The sequence below is a fragment of the Lontra canadensis genome, unplaced genomic scaffold (assembly GCF_010015895.1).
Source record: "Lontra canadensis isolate GAN:19392208 unplaced genomic scaffold, GSC_riverotter_1.0 scaffold37, whole genome shotgun sequence".
Lineage (NCBI taxonomy): Eukaryota > Metazoa > Chordata > Mammalia > Carnivora > Mustelidae > Lontra > Lontra canadensis.
Window position 1 is genome coordinate 8,924,860 of NW_022631031.1, and position 18,509 is coordinate 8,943,368.

The 18,509-nt window shown below is 42.5% G+C and overlaps 1 protein-coding gene across 3 annotated transcripts in view; it reads left to right on the forward strand.

Moving 5' to 3' along the window:
• Positions 1-1,444: 1,444 nt before the first annotated feature.
• PAG1 (phosphoprotein membrane anchor with glycosphingolipid microdomains 1) overlaps positions 1,445-18,509 on the forward strand; it is a 128,012-nt gene continuing 110,947 nt past the window's right edge. For 2 of the 3 annotated variants that reach the window (XM_032869122.1, XM_032869124.1), the window contains exon 1: positions 1,445-1,903. The gene's annotated coding sequence lies outside the window, so the exon portion shown is untranslated. The remainder of the gene's footprint in view (positions 1,904-18,509) is intronic. The other variant, XM_032869127.1, reaches the window with a different exon arrangement.

Consider the following 18,509-nt stretch of genomic DNA (forward strand, 5'->3'; position numbering starts at 1 on the left):
TATCTATAAAATGAGCCCATTATCTTTTTTTATCCAACTTCCCAGACCATTTTGAGATTTCACTGAAGTAATATTTATGACACACCATATATTCATAAGCTCTTGAACACCCGAGTTTCAATCTGTGCTATGAAACCAGAGGCCAAAGCTGATTCCTGGATCTTCTCCAAGATCCAGTCCAGGTTCTAGGGTGAAGCTAAGGTTTGTTCCCTCCTACATACCCTTTCCTCTGCAGTGCACTATGGGACAGACCATCTAACATCCCTTATTCCACCCCTCCCCTCCTAATGACCCTTCCCCCTCACCCAACTTTAAGCCACTTTAATATGTGTAAAGAATACAGGATGCGTTGTGTGCATGTGTATTTCATGTTTTATATATATTTCCTACTAAGTAAAGCGATGAATAATAATTGCAGAAAATTTGGACTAGTTAGATAAAATACCATTTAGGCTTGGACTCCGACTCAGAGGTTCTGAGTTCTAGATCCAGCCTGGCCCTTCTCACTGCGAAAGTGTATGCCCGACTCCAGGTTGGGGGCCTAATATCCTTTAGTTTGGGTCAAACAACACCCATTATCAGCCTTACGGGGAGTGCTCCTTACAATGGAATTAGCAGCGCCTCAGAGGCTGAACCACATGGGTAGGGCCTGGGAATGTGCTCTGCAATTAAAACAAAAACAACAAAACACTTCTCAGGAGATTCTCACACTCAGCGTTTCAGAAGCTCTGCTCCAGATTCTTCTACACTACACTTGGAGTAGTAAGGATAAGATGGTCTGGTCTCACAGCACCGGCATCATCTGGGATCTCGTTAGAAATGACGAATCTTCCCTCGGCGCCTAGGGCTATTGAATCAGAAACGTGCATTTTAACAAAATCCTCAGAAGATTCTGACACACACATTAGGGTTTGAAAACCTCTGCGGTGCGTGGGTATCATCTGGAAAGCTTTACAACCAATTGATACCTGCGCCTCGCCCAGGGATTCTCCGGTACGGAGTCTGGCTTCCGGAGGTGCGGTCAGGGCAAAGGGCTCTTACAAGCTTCCCAAGTTATTTTAATGTACAGCCAGGTAGAGGACCATTGTCCCCTAAATCGCAGTCCACTACGATTAAACTGTAACCTGACTTAAACCGGTTTTCCTGGGCTTGCCCAGCGCCCTAAAGACCGCTTAGAGTAAACAGTGGCTTTTAAGGGACAATGGGCTCTGGAGACAAGTTCAACTACGCAGCTTTTAGGTCCCCAAAACCCGACGCGGGAGACTTCCGGCACCTTCCCGCGAGGGAGCAGGGCGCCGCGCCCGAGTCCGCCCCGGGGGCCCCCACCCCGGCCCCGCCCAGCTCGCCCCCTCCGCGCCCCTCCCTCCCCGGTGACGTGCCGCAGCGGGCCGGGATCATGCGCATTCGCGCCCCGCGCCCCGCACGGCTGCTCCGCCTCGGCGCTTGTCATTCTCCGCGGCGCGGCGGCGAGTGCGGACTGCGGTGCCCGGCCGCTAGCTCCCCCGCCGGCGCGCCGACGATGTGACCGACCGCCTGGGAGCGGGCTGGAGGCTCTGCGGGTAACAGCGCTTCGGCTTGTCCCTTGCCGCGTTCCTCGCTGAGTCGCCATTCCCTCGGAGCCGCAGACACGCACCAGCGGCTGGGAGCGCCGCACTCCGGGGTCGGTGGCGTCTGCAGCTCTCGGTCCGCGCGGCCGGTGCAGCCTCAGTCGCCGCTGCGGCCGCCGCCGGCGGGCCGTGCGCCCTGGCGAGTGCCGGGCTCCGGGCACGGCGGAGCGAGGCGGCTGGTGCGGAGCGACAGCGCCTAGCCTGGCACCCGCCGTCGCCCCGGCAGTGCGGGGCCAGCGAGGTTGAACGCCGCGGAGCGAGGTCCCCTCGGAAGGCTCCCTGTCTCCTGCGTCCCGGTGAGTTGACTGTAGTTTCTGAAGTTGGAGGGGGCCGTGGAAAGGGGAGGTGCGTTTTTATTATCTTCGTGGGGGAAGCTGGGGCGGCCCCTCTTGTTAGGAGCGGGGCTCCGTCTCGGGGAGTTCAGGGTGCGAAGAAGCAGACCCGGCACGCGGGGAGAGGCAATCCTGGGCGGGCTGGCAGCAGCCTCCGACGAACGTGCCAGTTGGAAACGTGCTGTGAGAGGACAGGTGCTCCGAGGGCATTTCGCCTGCTGCTGATTGCACGTTGCGAGCTCCTTGACTGTGTGTGTTTGGCAGTGGAGGGTGCGTGCAGGGTCTTGTTGCCTCTATCCTAAGTCCTCCGGGGAGTGACTCCTGTAATATTCCTGGATGCGATAGGTCTTTGGAGGTGGGAGCTAAGTCATTCCTCCCCAGCCCTTCCGGCTTCCCGCGCATCCCACTTTATTCTTCCCTTAGGCAGAAGTTGCCAACGTTTCCTTAATTGGAGTCCAGTCCTTTGGGGAGAAAACAACTTGTAAGCCAATACAACGTTTTGTGCCATAAGGCAAATAGAATGAGAAATGCGTTCATTGTATGTGATTTCATACATTTCAAGAATGTGGGCAAGTCTCAAAGAAATAGGATTCTGATGATGGCACTTGGGTTTCACCCTGCCTGTCCTGCGCCTCTTATATAAGCCTCCCGGTGGGATAACTGTGTCTCTGCAGTGGCTGCAGCTGTGGCTCTCCGTTCCATTTGTTTAAGGTCCAGCTTGAACAGTATTTAATGAAAATGCTGACATGATATAGCGTTCTGTAGTGTGAAACAGAGTGCACTCTTCAAATTGGAGTGTCTTCTCCTAATAGGTAGCATGCGAGGAAAAACCCAGTATATTTTTCAAGGCAGCTCCAGGAATTAGACACATAAATCATGTTTTAAAATAGCATGCATTGTGCAGAGAGCTTGCAGAGGACCCTTTTTGAACACATCTCCTTTGTTTTAGAAAAAGTGGAAATTGTTCATCCCAGACATTTGTTGAGTCTGAAAGTTAAGTATGCTGATGGGCTTAATTATCTTAATAAATAAAGGGCACAATTTATAGGTAGCTATCTTGTTCTACTTTGAAGGATAGAATTCTATAACCTTTCTTTTTCATCCATCCCCTAGAGATTCCTTTTAAGTAGAGTAATAGATCATCATCATTGATGTTTAATATTTGAATCAGTTAAATTTGTAAAAGGAATACTTTGAATTACATGTAGTACCACTACTGAACATTAGAAGCAAGGAGAATTTTCAGATTATTTGGTATCAAAGTCATCAGTTTAACAAAACAGCGTTAAGACTTCATATATAAATATATGATTATATATATAATACATATTCATATATAAACACACACACACACATATATACATATATATATTTAAATTTGGAATAGTAATAAATGTTTCAACCAAAACTCAGGGGTGTGTTATAATGTAAGATTTATCTAGGCAGTCTTTAGAAAGAGAAGTGCTTTTATTTATGGTATTCCAACACAGAACAAAATGAGCTAGTTATAGGCACCACATTTAAAAACATATCATAGGTTTTTAAAGAATCCTAGGAAAATACAAAAACGTTATTTCAGAAGTTGAAAAGTTAGGCAACACATTGTGTTTTGTGAGAGCATCCATTGCTTATGTCTAGAAGAGAACATATCCCAGCACGGACTCTCAAACAGGCTCACCCCTATCAGCACTGTTGCACTGTGGTAAGGAGGGTAGACCAGGCAGCTGAGCTCTTGGCTCTCCTACCACTTGAATCTGGGCAAGTTACCTAAACTCTGTGTCTCAGTACCTTCACCTGTAAACTCGGGATGACAGCAGTACCTACTTCAGGGGATTATGATGAGGATTAAATGAGTTCATAGATGTAAAGCCATTGAGCCAGTGTCTGGCATTATTTTTTTTTAAAAAGATTTCATTTATTTATTCAACAGAGATCACAAGCAGGCAGAGAGGCGGGGGGGGAGGTGAGGTGAGGGAAGGAAAGCTGGCTCCCCTATGAGCAGAGAAGAGAGCCCAATGCGGGGCTTGATCCCAGAACTCTGGGATCATGACCTGAGCTGAAGGCAGAGGCTTTAACCCACTGAACCACCCAGGTGCCCCACCAGTGTCTGGCGTTATTAAGCTGATAAAATTATCGTTGCTGGGCACCTGGGTGGCTCAGTCGGTTGGGCGACTGCCTTCAGTTTGGGTCATGATCCCAGAGTCCCAGGATCCAGTCCCGAATCTAGCTCCCAGCTCTGCCGGGAGTCTCCTCCGTCTGATCTTCTACCCTCTCATGCTCTCTCTTACTCGCTTTTCCTCTCAAATAAATAGATAAAATCGTTTTAAAAAATTATCATTGCTATGAAAGGAAACACATCTTTGGATACCAGGGACTGAATGGCTGCTGATGGAGGTTAATGGAAGCAGGTCACAGGTATAACAGGAGAGAGGGTATAAACATTTATTGAACACTTTCTAGTGATGCAGCTGGTGTTTAATTTACTGTCTCCCTCCTCACTGAGGTGGGTGCTTTCGTCTCCACTTGGGAGTTGAGGAAACTGAAGCTCAGTGAGATCAAATCAGCGTTGGGATTTTAACCTATGTCTGTTTATTTCAAATCCTGTTCTTTTTGACCTTGCTGCCTTAACTTCCTTTTGATCTTGTTTTTTCCATCTATTCTCCTTTAATCCTCATAATAATAAAATAGGTGCATTATTATCTTCAATTTACACATGAGGAAATTCAAGTTAAGCATTAAAGTATGCAAAGTGTTTAACAGCACTCACAACATAGTTCTCCAAGATTGGGAGTTATTATTATTACCATAATTATTATTAAATAACTTGCTTAGCCTAGCACAGGGTAGATGTGCCAGCAGGTGAAGTGTGTTTTCTCCTTCACTTTCAGGTGGATTCCATTGCTTTTTACTTCCCCATTCGTATATTCAGAGAATTATTGGGGAAAAAACGGTATGTGACAGTTCACACTGGAGGACGGTGCTCTTTGGTTTGTTTCTGCCTACAGATGTGGCTGCAGTGATCCACACAGCCTAGCAAAGCAGCCCGGGCAGCTGTCATCCATCCACAAAGAGCATCATACCTCAGCATGAATTCAGTCCCTGCTAGAGAACAGCCGTGGGGCAGAGAGCAAGAGAGAGCCCTTATACTTTCCTGCACATTTTACTGTATATTCAGAAATGGAAATTATTTATACTTTACATTAAATAAGCATGCTTCTTTTAGGCCTTAATGCCAGTGTCACACGAAGCAGTTTCCAGGGTCCTTTGTGAGCAGTACTTTGTTAAAAGTCTGGTCCATAGCCTGTTGAACTTCTCATCTGACTTCAGAGGTTGAGAATGATTGAGAGGCCGTGTGTGTGTGTGTGTGTGTGTGTGTGTGTGTGTGTGTAGCTTTCCTAGGTTATCATCCAGATACTACATAGTGTTCTGACTCTGGAAAATATTTATTCTGTTTTCTAGATGTTAAAATCTAATTGCTCTAGAAGGCACATAAGCAACAGACTGCTTGTATGTAGACTGGTGTATCCTCCTAGTGAACATATTCTACCTAGTCTACCGCCGACAGTACTTGGTGACACATGTTCTAAGTTGGCTTTCTTTTTTTTTGAAATCAAGACTCTGTACAGCATGTGACTATAGTTAATAATACCATATTGCATATTTGATAGTTGCTAAGAGAGTAAATCTCGGAAGTTCTCATTACAAGTTGTAACTGTGTGGTGGCAGATGCTAACTAGACTTACTGAGATTATTTTGCAATATGTACATATAGACCAGATCATTAACTTGTATACCTGAAACTGGTAAAATTTTATATGTCCGTTACTTGTCAGTTTAAAAAAAGCTTTCTGGGAATGAGCTTTCAGGAGAGTGCCTCAGTATGCCTGGGGACACAATTCCACAGATACCGTGCATCAAAAAGAGAACCCTTGCCATCAACAGCCCCTTCCCATCTTTGAAATAGCCTCTACTTCAATTTTAACCCTCTTTGTCAGAGTACAGATATTCCCTTCTACTCAATATTTACATTTCAAATGCTCCTTCGTTCTGGGTTATTGTATAATTGAAGTCTTTCTTGATCACTTTTGTGACTTAAGCTGGGTCCATAATTTGGTTTTAACTACTTCTTTAGAATTTACATAGCTCTGTTTTATTTCTCATCTGTGTGAACTATTTAACGGCTTATCTGTGGTCACCTCTAGATTCCCAAATAACTTCTCTGACATCGGCTTTTTCCTGCTGTCAGAAAATATATGTACAGGAAACAGGTAATTTTAATATGGATAAAGTGAATGAAGATCATTTACTCTCCCTAGTCATATCTACTCTTTTGAATCATGTTCACTTCTGGCTTGGGGAGTTGGGAGCTGATTCTGTTTCTAGAGCTCTTGCTTCATACATCCGTGAGAGATGTGTTGGGGAGTTACACACGTTTCTGGTAATACGAGCAGGCAGTTCGTATTCATCGTGACAGAGACAGTCCCTCAAGGCTGGGGCATGGCTGAATTTGAGGACCAGGGGCAGAGATGGGGGGAGACAGCTCTGAGAATTTTTTATCTGCCACCTTTCTAGTCCTTATTGGTCGTGCCTTCTAGATAAGAACTGGAGTGAATAGTTAACACACAGCACTTACCATATGCTAGCTGCCATGCTAAGAAGTTTAACTACGGTATTTAATCCTGATGGCAAACTTATATGACAGTTACTTTATTATTCTGTTTTTCAGAAGTGGAAACTGAGGCCTAGAAAGGTCAGGACACCTGTCTAGGGTCACTTTATTAAGTTTTGGAGCCAAGAATGGAGTCCACGGCTATCTGACAAGGCCTGGGTTCCATGCAGTACATTCTGCATCTAATTTTGGAGCCTTCATGATCGTTCGGCTGTGCTGCCTAGGTGTCCTATATTGTGCTTCTCAAAATAATCCTGTACTATCTGTCTTGGTTCCCACAATAACCCCGGAAGAGAGCTAAAGAGATGCGAGGGAAGCCCATTGCCTACCTTCTTGCCCATAACCAGCATCTGGCATTGACTACATAGTGTCATCTCCATGTCTTTGTGGAGAAAGAACTAAAGCTTAGTTCCTACATCAAACCCAGAAAAGAAAAACCACATGTTAACCTTGTGCAATAGGACGTGGAAAGCCTTTGACTGATAATGGGACCCAATGGAGAGGCCTGTTAACTTTGTGTTTGGGTCACATAGTTTGAGTCCCTCTCATTAAAGAAAGGGGAAGTATAGAAACCTGAGATTTTCTCTGAAGATTAAAAAGTAAATGTTTATAAAAAAGTATCAGTAGGGGCGCCTGGGTGGTTCAGTGGGTTAAGCCTCTGCCTTCAGCTCAGGTCATGATCCCACAGTCCTGGGATCGAGCCCCACATTGGGCTCTCTGCTCGCCGGGGAACCTGCTTCCTCCTCTCTCTCTGCCTGCCTCTCTGCTTACTTGTGATCTCTCTCTCTGTCAAATAATTAAAAAAAAAAAAAAAGTATCAGTAATGGAGATTACTGCAACAGTGTCATATGCTATTCCCAAAGAGACTATGGTTTGTAAATTCAGTGAATACATAAGTCTAACAAGTAAGGGTCAAGTGTGTTGTCTCAGAATAGTAACATTGCATCACATTTTCTATGCCTGTATTGTAGTCTAACTCCAGTCCAAATGCACAATACAAAGACAGAATTTATGGCCAACTTGTAATATTTTTAAAACCCTTCCTCGGAGCCTCCCTTCCTCCATATTTTTCTTGATTTCACATTGGAGCCAGCATTTCTTCAATAAGTTCTTCCTATTCCTTGGGTTTTAAGTTATTTTATGTTGTTATAACATTTTGGCATATTGCGTTGATGTTTCATCTACTCCCCCTCCTTGATTTTATACAACTGTACAATTTTCAAACCTGTGAGTGACTCAAAACTTATGAAAAATTCAGTTTTCTAAATAGAGACAGTATTGCAAAGGAGAGGGAAATTTGGCTTGACTGGAGAGTCTTTACTTAAAATATAGAACACTAGAAACCTTACGAACCTTATGGAGTAGGCAAGTTAAAAATTTTTTTTGCAGTTGATCAGCAACAGCTTTACATCTTCTCTATGATTTCATAGGACCCAACATCTACACACCGTATCCTTTATTCACTTGCAAGTAATCAGCTTCAGTTAATTTTGTAAAAATACCAAAAGGTGTGAGTCATTCTAGTCTTCACAGGGCTCCCAGTGTTGCATATATAAGCTTTTCTGTGGATTTACTCTCTAAGTGATGAAGCGTAATCAGGCAAGTCTTTGGGCATCTGGTCTCACTGCATTTGTGACAGGATCATTACTGTTACTATTGCTCCTGCTCAGTCCGGCCCTTCACCCGCCAACCGCACCCATTCCTCTATCATTCCCATTATCGTTGAACATGCTGAAACTAATGGGAAACTTTCATGTTGAGGCAGCTCATGTTATAAGTTGGAGGCAATAAAACCACATAACACAGTGATTTATTTTTATTTTTATTTTTTTAATTTTTTAAAGATTTTTATTTATTTGTTTGACAGACAGAGATCACAAGTAGGCAGAGAGGCGGGCACAGAGAGAGAGAGAGAGAGAGAGAGAGAGAAGCAGGCTCCCCGCTGAACAGAGAGCCTGATGCGGGGCTCGATCCCAGGACCCTGGGATCATGACCTGAGCTGAAGGCAGAGGCTTAACCCACTGAGCCACCCAGGCGCCCCTGATTTTTTTTTTTTTTTAATTAAAAAAAGCCAAGCTGTAACACAGTTGTATACAAGAATACTGCAACCTCTGCACTCAGCACTAGGGAGTTGCAACCACTGTGGCCTTACTCTTTTCTCCCTGACACCTTCTAAGGAGAGCTGTGAACCTGTAATTCACACATAATCAATCACTAGCAGCTTGGTCGTGTTTGAGTCAGATTGAGTTAGAATGATATTTACTCATTTATGCATTTAGCAGATATATATTGATAGGATACCAGGCATGTTGTTGGATGTTGAAACCTCAAACAGAAGAATCCTTGCACTGCCTTCCAGAATCTCAGCAGAACTAAGGGAAAAAGATGCAGTTGTAAGCAGTGCATAAAAGATGCTGGGCTCTGTCGGGGTACCTGCTCCAAGGGGATGACTTTCCCTTTGGAAGTGTAGGGCTGGATCTGAGTCTGGCCGATGAGTCAGAGGGGGCCAGGCAGCTGAGGATGGGAGTGGGCTGACAGAAATCGTTCTGAGCAGAGGGCCCAGAGAGAACAGAGCAGTGCGAGTACTGAACAGGGCAGGTGGCATGTCTGAAGGACAGCTGGTTGTCCCCAGTGGCTGGTGCACATCGAGGGCTGTGGATGAGGTCAGAGATGGACAGTGGAGGCTGGGGCCACTTTAGGAAGTGTCTTGTGGACCATGCTTGATCCAGATGAATTTGCGTACTTTTGGGGATTCTTTTAGAATGAGTACTCTGGGTGTTTTGTAGAGAATGGGGGTGTCGGGTGGGGGGCAGACACAGAAGCCCTGTGAACAACAACAACAACAACAACAACAACAAACTGTTGAATGAAACCTAGTGCAGGTTTAAGGTCTGAACTTGGACTGGTAAGAGTGGGGAAAGGAGTTGGAGGGGAGAAACAGGGAGGGGATGGTGACTTTAAGGTTGACTTCCGGATCTCTGGCTTGGGTGACTGAATGGAAAGAGGTGGCATTGGTCCTGATCGTGAAGACAGAGTGTTGTGCAGTCTGCAGGGCAAGCTGACGAGTTTGTTGGCAAAGTTACATGATGTGAGGCACCAGAGGATCCTCCAGGGCTTGAGAGTCAATGTACTGTTGTACCGGCTGTGGTTCTAGAATTCAGGACAGAGGCTGAGCTGAAAATAAAAGCTTACAAGCCTTCTGTGTGTTTCACGTTGTTGTGGAGGTGGTGATCTGCCTGGGAGAACACGTGGAGTGGGAAAAAAAAAAAAAAAAAAGATGATGGCCAAGACTGCAGGTAGAAGCAAAGGAGATGGGCTAGTGAGATTCAGTGAGGGAAGTTTTTGACAAGTGCCTGGACGCAAAGTGGTGGAAATCAGAGGCAAAGCAAAATGAGGGGCTTGATGGTAACAAAAGGAATGAAGTAGAAGAAAGCAGCAAGCAGAGGGACGGGTCTGCCTGTTAACTTGCTTGTATCTACACAGATGACGGTGGCTGTTCCTCATGCAGCTTTCTGCTGTCAATAAACATGAATTCCTGCATCTGGGAGGTGGGTGCAGTGGATAAGGGTAAAGAAAAAAGAAAGTCATGAAAAAACATGATCCTGGGTCTGAAGCTGCATGGGGGATTGAGTTGCCATTTCTTATTTTTCTTTTCCCCTCATTTATCTCCTTCATTGGCTGCAGGTCATGGGCACTTGGGAAAGTGGGAAGGATAAAAGAGTGACTTTCTCGGTGGATAAAGTGCTCAGTTCTTCTAACAGACATGTCTCATTGTATCCATGAATGGACATGCTGGGGGGAAAAGTGATAAATGGCGTATTATTTGGCAGTTTAAGGAAACTGAGTTTTTATCGTGGTCATAGCATCTTAAGAGGGTTTGGACCTTTGAACCAATCCTTTTATAGTTATAAATGAATCTTTTGGCTCATTGGTATATTTGAGACATAGTTGAGTATAGTTTCCTATAATTTTCACTTGCCATCAAAACAGGCCTTGTCGGGGCGCCTGGGTGGCTCAGTGGGATAAGGCCTCTGCTTTCGGCTCAGGTCATGATCCCGGGGTCCTGGGATCGAGTCCCGCATCCGGCATTCTGCTCAGCGGGGAGCCTGCTTCCTCCTCTCTTTCTGCCTGCTTCTCTGCCTACTTGTGATCTCTGACAAATGAATAAATAAAATCTTAAAAAAAAAAAAAAACAGGCCTTGTTATAGACAAACTAGAGTATTTGGGGATGATGGAAATCATGACCAGGTATTTTTGTTTACATCATACATGTTAGTCCTCAGCCATTTTGGCTTTAATTTTGACTGAAAGACTGAATTACTCCAATTATAGAGATGAAAGAACTGAGATTCAGGGTTGGGATAACTGGGCGGAGATAACACAGCTCATAAATGGCTCAGCTCCCAGGACCCAACCTGAAGCCTTCTGACTTCAGATTCCAGGTTCTTGCCACTCATCATGTTGCCTCTGTCTTCGTGAATAGCTACTAAAGGAAGATTAGCAGGTGGAACATTTCAGAGATTGTTTTTATTAGTCTCCTCAAGGCAACAACAGTAGAAACTGTGTTGGCTAGTCTGTATTTGATGGGCGACAGGTTATTCATGCAAATGTATGTAATTAAGTTAGACCGGGGGAAAATCTTTCTTCACAAAATGAGCATCTTTTTCTTTCCTTATCTTAGAAGCTTAAAAAAAAAAAAGCCTCTGAGTTATAAAATATAAGGGTGAATATTTTAAACTGCAAAATTATGGTAGTTGAACTTGGTACTTGTGATGCAATGTAAATTTGTTGTTGCAACAAATTCAGTTCAGTTGTTGCAATGGCTGTTGTAGGTGGGGAGCATTCTGTGTGTACGTGTGTGTGCACGTGAAATAAAAATTAACCAAATTAGTTTAAGCTATTGGTTTTCCCTTCTAATATTATTCTTGTATATTCTAAATACATTAAATGACGTAGCTTGCTTTATCTCGCCAAAGCAGCTGTCACGTTATCCGTTTAATGCCAAAGGAATAAAACATTTGTCTTGAGCATTTTACATGTGAGCAGTGTAAAATGATGCAGGGTTTTAGTTTACAGCTTCTTTTTTAGCCCCTGGTATTCTAAAATTATGATTTACCTAGTTTTGCTACTTTAAATCAATTACTAGCTATTAAGACACAGGAATGTTAGACTCATGAGAACATGGAATTTTATGACAGTTTGTAAAGTTTATGGTGCTGTATTTTTTTTTATTTCACAAAAAAATATCTATGAACCTCGCTAAATGGCAGTTTCCAGATGAAAGCAATTTCTAGCAAGTAGCAAAATGCTGGTACCAGTGCTTATCCTTAAATCTCAATTTCAAGCTTCATGGTGCCAATTTTACATGTTAGCTTCAGTAGGAAAAGTAGAATCTAAAGGGACTTACGTTTTGCGACATTTGGTACGTTGATCTCTTGTTACTGGTGCTGATTTTGAAAAATGCAGTACATTTATATATTTTAAAAAGTCTTATGAAAATGGTAGGCATCTCTCTTAATTCTAGTAATTACTATTACACTTGGCGTATTATAGTGGCCTTAGTGCAGTGTAATTGAGAAGGTACAGTAGAGGCATATGAAAATGTAGGTAATAATATAAGTAATATGGTATTTTATATATGATTTTATTGCATTTTAGATTTATAATAATATGTGAGGAAACACAAATGAAGTAAAATGAAATTAATTTGGCCATTTCATGCCTCATGTGTCCCAATTTCATCCAAATGCAAATATGATAATCCAGGACTCAGAGTTAGCATTCTTTTGAGGTAATTTGACAGTACTGTATTTATTACCCACCACCTAGATAAATAGTTAAGCTGCATTTCCTACTAATCTTCCCATGAGTATACATTTTAACATTCTGTACCAAGAGTTTTCATTTGCTAAAAAGAATAACTGAATTTTCTTTACCTCTTTTTACTTCCTACTGAATTTTGTTCAGAGATTTTTATGCGAGTGTATACTTGACATGATAGAGCATGTCTAAATTAATAATCTAATTTGAATACCATAATTATGTGTATAGTTAGGGCTTGATCTAATAGTGTTTTTGCATATCGTGTATATTCTTTCTCTTAATGGATTTAGGAATTACATGTTTAATATTCAGAGTCCTAAACCTGCTTGCATTTACCGATAGACACAGAGAGAAAAATGTAAACATTTTTACAAATAGAGTTTAAAAGATGCACTTCCTTTTCAGATATTAGGAATTGACATGTAACTGTCTCCTGTAGCTTTTTCTTATATATAACAGATTGATAAATGCAGAAGTGGTTGAAAACTAGAATAGTGTCATATGTAGTGCCCAAATTTTCAGTGTTGAGGTCAGAAGTGTACACCTTTATTTTTCTAAATAACAAATAATGATGTTTTCAAGTAAAATATTATGAATCTCCGTAAATATTTAAATGTATTCAGATGATATTAAGAATATTTTTTCCTTTGCTTCATTATGTAATAGTCACTTTGCCTAAAATGTGTGTCTTAAACTTTGCCATCAATGTGAAATGCTCAGTATCTCCAAAATAGAATTAAAACTACAAACTCTGGAGTCTCATTAAAAGCATACAGTATGGGGGCACGTGGGTGGCTCAGTAGATTAAGTGGCTGCCTTGGGCTCAGGTCATGGTCACAGGGTCCTGGGATCCAGCCCCACGTGAGGCTCTCTGCTTCTCCCTATGCCCCTCCTTGTGCTCCTTCTCTCTTTCAGTCTCTCTCTCTCTCTCAAATAAAAAAAAATCTTTAAAAAAAAAAAAAAAGCAGCATACAGTATGGATAACAGCTTTTCAGGCTTTGTGCTGGGATATTTGGAACAGGATTATGAAACAGTATGGTTGTTGAGAAAATAAAATAACAAAGTGTTAAACTTACACTTAATTTAATGGTTTTTGCCACCACGGCTCTTAACCTTTCCCACTGGTTGAGTGATTTGCTAATAGTGGCATGTCAGGACCCGAATTATTATAGATCTTTTCTTTTAATAAATATTCAATAGCATTTTCAAAATTGTTCTCCTAGATGCAGTTCATAATAAACAGCCCAGTGCTGATGATGAACATGCTTTTATACCATTTATAGCCATGGGCCACTTGGCATTTGGACCCTTCTCTTATGCATTTTCACAGCTCCACATATCCTGAAAATTGTCAGCCTTGGATTAGAATAAGCCTCTCACATCTCCACAGTTACAGGAAGAATAAAAGGAATGTTCTCCTTTTCTTCTCCCTATAATATGCCAAGGCCTGTGGTCAGAAAATCATCATTTCCTAGTTATAGGCTTTTTCTTTCTTGATGTTCTCACTCACTGCAGAAAGTGGTAACACAAAAGGCGTTGTTGAAATGTGAACGCGTTCGTTTGGGTTGATCTGTCTCACTCTCTTTCTAGTGAGAGCTGTGGTTCTCAGCTGGGGGCAGAGAGACATCTGACAATGTCTGGAGACAGTTTGGGTTGTCATGACCGGGGAGAGGGATGTTACTGGCACAAGTGGGTTGAGACCAGGAATGCCCTTCTCTGTTCTGCAGTGCCCAGAATAGCCCTCTTTAGGGAAAAATTCTCTGACCCAAAATGTCAATAGTGCTGAAGTGGAGAAACCCTGATCTAGAAAGTAGGGAATGTCTATTTAATTTGCATTCTCTTGTCCAAGCAAATGAAAATGTGATAGATGGTCCTTAGAAAGAAATCATTGCAATCAATATAATCATTTATCGAGCACTTAAGAGGTCCTGAAAACACAGGGCAAACCTCGACATCTGTCCCAGCCCTCAGGAGTTTATACTCTCTTTAAAGATGACTGGCAAATAAAATACTATTATTCAATGTGATGTATGCTGTAATTAGAGCAATATATGACATGTTAAAAAATAATTTTGATTTTATTTGCTAAATATAAAGGACTATCCAGAAGAAATTTATGTTCTCTGGCTAGATGTGAAATTAGTCATTCATGGGTAAAATTTCTCTTTTTCCCTTGATGAAGAATAGGTACCCTTTATTGCCTTTCTCTCTCTCCATTTCAACTGGTATTAATTTGAAACATCAGGAAGGAAGAGGAGATATTGACATGAAAAGTGTTACTTTAGAAATTTAGGATATTAGTTTTTAACATCTTCATTCAGTTATAATTTACATGTCATGAAAATCTCCTGTTTTAAGTGTGCAACTAACTGGCCTTTAGTAAATGTAGAGAATTATGGAACTACCATCACATTCCAGGTTTAGGACTTTTCCATCACCCCAAAAAAATCCCTTGTGCCCATTTGTGGTCACTGTATTCCCATGGCCAACCCCAGGCAACCACTGCTGATCTTTCTCTTTGTCTTTTCTTACTTTCTTTCTCTATAGATTTGCCTTTTAGGAAATCTCTGGGTATTTCATTTGGGATATTAATTTTTGCAAGTAAAAATGTAGTTTGATGTCTTCTTTTTGAAGGTTATCATGTTTATATTTTTCTTTTTATTGTTGCTACACCCAGCTATAGCACAGGTTTGAATGTACTTTGTTACCAGAATTCTCAGAATAATCAGGTGGAAAATGTGGCAAAGGGGAAGATAAGCATGTATGTTTATGCAGCATATGTGCTACATCAAACAGCCCATAGTATGCCTGTTTTTCAGCTTTGACCAGTTTTGTTCCCTGCGAATCTGTCTAAAAATAATGTCATTGAAGTCACTGATGAGCTGACTGAGGTCAGATGAATACTTCATGTTGTGGGAAAACTACAAAAGGATTAAATCCAGAGAATTTCCCCTGTCTGGAGAGTTGTGTAGGGGGACAGCAATCCTTTTGGGGACACATGTCTTTCAGAATTCAGCTTTTAGAAAGGTAATACAGTTTATATACTGTATGTTATGTAATAGTCCCACATGATCCCAGGAAACAGTAGTCTCTTTTTTTTTTTTTTTTGGAAACAGTAATTTCTGTTGCAAAGTGCATGAATATTAACATTTAAGAAGACAGAGGATGACCAAATAACTTGATGTCAGCTCAGGTCAGTTTTTAGAGTATATTCATTTGGTAGCAATGGAACAAAGTTTCAGAAACTTTTTCAGGAAATCTGCATTTCAAAATTGTGGATAAAGGTTTGTGAACTTGCAGTATATCCCAGGATATTACATCTCAAATAATTTCTCCTTCCTCTTATCTACTCCCAGCCTCCCATCCCCCCTGCCACACACACATTTCATATCATTTAGCCCTGAGTATACTTGTCTTGCTTTCACATCATTAGCTTCTCATCAGACTTGATAAAATGCCAAGTTAGCTGTTCAATTTTGGTGGAAGAAGGCCAGGTACAGATGTGTTACGGCGGCCAAATCTACATCCTCTTGTGGTTTGTGGTTTTGCCTCCCTGTTATAGCCTTGGATTGTAGCCATGTTCATTTACTCCAGAACCCTTGGGGCCCAGGGGCCCAGAAGATGAAGTTAGTTTTGTGAGGTTAAAATGATATCCTTCAAGAAAAATCCAAAAGGAACAATGGCAGCTGTCACTCCAGGTAGCCCCAGACTCATGCGAAGTAATCCTCGCACCCATCCCCAAATCTCTGGGCAGTGAGATAGAAGATAAAGACGTGAAGAATACAACATGTGGTATCTAGTGCATTCTCACGTCAAAAGTAAGATGCTAGTACAAAGTGAGATACTTCAGACTTGTTTCAGTTTCTTAAAAATTCTGCATAATCTTATATAATTTGCTTAATGGTACTTAGCAAGCCTCGTTAGTTTCTTTTCACATGTATTTCTTTTCACATATGTTTATTCACATAAATTTCATGTCTTTATTAATTTCCAGACTCCAGTGGTGGTACTCAGGAAACTGTAACTCTATGACACCAGGGTTTAACTGATTTTCCATGGTATTCCTAAGTGGCTAGGAATGTGAATGGATATTTCGATCGGTGTGTAAAATTTGCCCTTGTTGCATGTGAGTATGTGTGATGGCATGGCAGTGTTACTTAGGCAGGACATACTGTAGGTTGGGGGACCCATTTACCACCAAGGGAGACCCAATTTCTGTAAATTAGAGGAAAGAACATAGTGCAGTGTTATACAAGCCTTGGGGAAAAACTGCATGTTTTTAGGGACATCCAAGAATTTTGCCTTTTAGGAACTCAAGAACATCATCAACTAATAAGCTCTTGAAGATCAATGTGAGCTAATAGTTAGCTGAGTGACTAAAGTAACTGGAGCATATAGTAGGGGTTACATTGCTACTGTTAGTTTTTTTTTGAAGTTCTTTATCACTTCAGTGTAATATCAACATTTCCTCTGAAGGTGAACCATCAACAGGAAAAGACGTTGCATCATTGCCCCTCGGTAGTGGAAGTGGGCTCTTCGCCTTTCCCATCTGCAGCTTCATTCTTGGGTGTCTTGGTTCATGCCCACCTCTTACTCCAGCTGCAGCATGCTCACAAGTATCATTTTCTCTCCTGTCTCTCAACTTTAAAGAGCTAAACTTGTCCCGCCTTGGTTTTGCAACTGTCTTTTCTTGCCAAGCATCTTTCTGAGTTTGCAAGCATTTCTTCTTTTACCACATTTCCTGTTGTAAAGGAGCTGACAGCCCACAGGGGCCTCACATCATCACTGCTGCATTCCCTTCCTCATTAAGTACACCCCCCCCTTTTGTGTTCTGGTGATGCTTTCCCCCTCTTTGGGGGCAGGTCATCTGATCTCTCTCACCTTTGTCTTTCTCCCTCTGTCAGTCTAGCTGCCTTTAGAGCAGTGGTTCACCATATTGACCACATAAGAGCATTATTAGTGATGTCCAGGGCCTCCCCCAGTAATTCTGATTAACAGACCCTAGGGGGCCTTGACCTTGGTGTTTTGTTTTGTTTTTTAAAGTGGGGTCCACACCCAGGGTGGAGCTCAGTGCGGGCTTGAACTCACAACCCTGAGATCAAGACCTGAGCTGAGATCAAAAGTCAGGTGCCTCAGTCAGTGCCTCAGCCACCCAGGTGCCCCAGACCTTGGTGGTTTTTGAAAGGCACCTCCTCTCCGACGCCCCACCTCAAGTAATGCAGCCATCACTGAGAACCACCCATTCAGAGGACATGATACCTGTCGGGTGCTGTGGGTCACAAGCCACTGTGGAAGGAGGAGGAGGGAAGTTGAAAAGATGAGAAGAGATTAAACAATGGCAACACCCTTGTCCCTTTGTTTACTTTGAGTTTTAGCTCAGGGGAAATGGGTTTCTCTGAGTGCCACCTACACCAGCCCAGTGTAGCATCTTCTCCCCCTCGGACTGCTTTCCCATCTGTAAATCCCTGGCAGCCATGTACCCCCAGCAGGACCGAAACCACTGGAGGTGAAGTGTGCACTTATCTCCTCATGAGGCTGGCTGCAAGGGGCCTTATTTTCCTTTCATAACTATGGCCTCCTGCCTTGCGACCCACTATTTCCATTTTTCCTTTCTGTCACTGTCTAAACCAAAGCCACGGGCCCTCCTCCCTCATTTGTTGTTAGTTTGAAACTCACTGCCATAAAGACACACACAGGAGACCCAATTAAAGTTCCGAGGCGGGGATTTTTCACTTTGCTTTTTCCCTTGTGAGAAAGATGGGTGGCAGGGTCTTTGCTGGGAAACGATTGTAGAGAATATAATTTTTTCTGAATTAGTGGGAGAAGGCAAGACCACTACTAAAATTGAACTGCCATCTATTCACAGTTTCCTTTTATTTTTAATATACCTGTGGGTCTCTGAAATCCTTCCTTACGCAATAAGGAATTCAGAAGTTGGACAGAAATGCGTTCGGATAGCCTTCTTTAAAAAGCTTCTTCTCTAGGCTTTCTGTGGTCAGAATGCCTGTCCGTTTTCCAGAGAGCAGCACACAAGAGCCTTTGGATGGGCTCCATTGTTCCACAGTTTCTAAAGGGGCT